Source organism: Mastigoproctus giganteus, chromosome 1 (genome assembly GCF_048544385.1).
Source record: "Mastigoproctus giganteus isolate SK-2022 chromosome 1, ASM4854438v1, whole genome shotgun sequence".
Taxonomy (NCBI): domain Eukaryota; kingdom Metazoa; phylum Arthropoda; class Arachnida; order Uropygi; family Thelyphonidae; genus Mastigoproctus; species Mastigoproctus giganteus.
This window is the reverse complement of record NC_143575.1, coordinates 15572108-15574914: the sequence shown is the minus strand read 5'-3', so window position 1 is coordinate 15574914 and position 2807 is coordinate 15572108. Positions and strand designations below refer to the sequence as shown.

The following is a 2807-nucleotide window of genomic DNA, read 5'->3' as shown; positions in this document are numbered from 1 at the left end:
AATTTTTATGCATATCTTGAAGGAACTTGAGGATTATTATTATTTAATTTTTATTATTCTAAGCCATATGGTGCAAGGAAGCCTGAGGCTTATGCTGCACCAGCCAAAAAAATTAAAAATTCTGAATTACCCTGAGAGAGAGAGAGAGAGAGAGAGAGAATCACCAAGAAAGAGAAGAATGATGATATCCAGCTCAGGACGCTGGGTGTGCCAAGCCCATACTCACCAGATATGAGCCCCTGGGGAGCTATTGAGTGCTTACCCTCAATTTCGTTTTTTTTTTTTAAAGGAGTTGTTTACATTTGAGACATTCTATCTACAGTCCCAAGTAAAAGAACAAGAAATCTCTTCACTCTGTGTCCTTAGTTTGAACCTAGACCTTTCCAGGAGGGCGATAAGACTGCATTATTGTAACTGAGAGATAAATGACATTTAATGGTTGATAAAAGAACAACGCAGTCGACAGGATTCGAACCTGTGCGGGATAATCCCAACGGATTTCTAATCCGTCGCCTTAACCACTCGGCCACGAGCTTTACAAAACGTTTTTTTTTTTTTTTTTTTTTTTTTTTTTTTTTTTCCGAACATAAGTATACATTCTGTGTATTAAATCTGTTGAGTTAACATAAAAGCCATTTTATGTTAACTTAAGCATCCATATTTCATGAGGACTAGAAATAGCTATATAGACGGGTATAGCTGTATTAATGGATAAGTTTGGAGAAAGCGGGCTCGTTTCACACCATAGACATGGCGGAACTATCCTATTACTTCCAGGTCCGTTGGGGGGGGGGGGAAACGAAAGAGTCAGAAGATCCGATAATTGGATTTTTTTGTATGGTTTTTAAAGAGCATAAGAGGAGCGGCGCTCTTTCATTAGAGACCAAGATTTTGCAGTTTACTGGTCTGAGCATTTCTATCTAAATCCCAAAGTTAAAAAAATAAATAAATAAAAATAATTCTCCAGTGCGCCTCGGAATTTCAACCCAGAGTTCCCCAGATGAGCAATCAAAGTACCATATTTTTAATGGAGAACCATTAAAAATGCATGTTAACAGAATTCCAACTTGAGCGGAAAATTCTTAACACATTTCTTGACAATCGCGTTAGTCACTTGCCACGGCTACTCTACGCTTTATTTGAAAGCTTAAGTATCCATCTATTCATTAAATGGCATTCTTTGGACTAACCGAAATACCATTTTACACTGGTTTAAGCAGCGTGTTGTATGAATCAGGTATTTGTGGACATGATTGGAGAATTAAAAAAAAAAAAAAAAAAAAAGGCGCGGGAAATAACTTTGACATCTTTCTTATACACTACCAGTTTACCAAACCATTTTACTCGGTCCCCTACAAGAGATTGCAGTATAAGCTGAAACATATTGAGATCATGGTTAGGTGACCAAATTTTCAGAGATGAGAACCTGGAGAAGACGAATTCTAAAGGTGAAAAAATCTGGAAAAAACGATTTCTGAAGATGAAAAAAAATCGGTATATTTCCTGGACAAAGCTACATAAAGCCAACCCATGTAATTTTTATATCCCTGACTTTTCTAGAACACCCGAACATTAGCAGCGAAATCCTAATATTATTTCACAAAATAGAGCACATGTATATATGTAGTTTTGTTTATGCTTCAAGCAAAATTATTATTCATTTAAATAAATCTTTATTGCCAAGGATATATCATACAAACAGAAACAGTATATATATAAATGCAAAGTTCCCTTCACGATCCCTTTGCAGAAACCCAGGGTTTTGTGAAACACTTTGAAAAAGATCCCAATCATAACGTTAAGCAGTCGTGGCCGAGTGGTTAAGGCGACGGACTAGAAATCCGTTGGGATTTTCCCGCACAGGTTCGAATCCTGTCGACTGCGAATTGACGTTTTTATTTTCAGTAGCCCACGATGATGATACAGTACAGAGTTTCTCAGACTTTGCAATACTTCCTGATGAATAAACACTATGATTTTTTTTTTTTTGGATTAGAATTTGGTAAGCGGTAACAAGGAAACTTATCAATAATAAAATGATGATAGAATCTTTCGCTTCACAAAATAAAATTGTTTCAGTGGGAAAAAAAATAATAAAAAACACTTTGGCAAAATTTAATGGATAAAGTCCCCACCCCAGCTTAGTGGGGGGGGGGGGGCTTTATCCACAGTTTCAAACTGTGAGACACGACTATATTATACCCCTGATATAGCAGTTTTCTCGCTCGATTGGAAAGGTCAGGTTTAAAATTCGCTGGTTTTATTCATAAAATTTAATTAAAACAAACAAAAAGCAAAGTACACCGTTTATACCAAATTCCTTTTAATCATGAGTTCTATGATTTATATATATTATTTTGTTGTTGTGGTAATCTTATTTCTTTTTTTTTTTTTTTCCCGAACATTTATTCGTTATACCATGATATTTTCCAATACAATTTCAATATCGATTTTATCCAAAGAAATTATAATCGAGCAACTGTAATTCTAACAAATTTTTCATCTCTGTTTATCACCATATCTAAAAGAAAAAAAGTCTTATCTCCGGTAGGAATTCGAGTCGAGAACATGTAACTGTAGAGAGTGCTTGATTTTGTACTTTGTATATCCCATTAAATATATGATGACGCTTGATCTTGCTATTAAATTTCTGCTAATAAAATCGTGGTTTCTTAAATCTTGCAATAATTTATTGATCTTTCATTTTCCAAAAAATTCTACAAAAACGTTCAAACTTTTTTATAAATAATTACGTTGAATGAAATTCATTTTTAAGTTTTCTTTTTTTGATTATTTTGACATAGCCA

At 34.4% G+C, this 2807-nt stretch overlaps 2 non-coding genes across 2 annotated transcripts; one reads left to right on the top strand and one right to left on the bottom strand.

Annotated features, from left to right (window-relative positions):
* Positions 1-454: 454 nt before the first annotated feature.
* TRNAS-AGA (transfer RNA serine (anticodon AGA)) lies at positions 455-534 on the bottom strand. Its single transcript has one exon. It is a non-coding gene; the product is annotated as a tRNA-Ser (tRNA).
* A 1268-nt stretch (positions 535-1802) lies between these two features.
* TRNAS-AGA (transfer RNA serine (anticodon AGA)) lies at positions 1803-1884 on the top strand. The gene has a single exon. It is a non-coding gene; the product is annotated as a tRNA-Ser (tRNA).
* Positions 1885-2807: the final 923 nt, after the last annotated feature.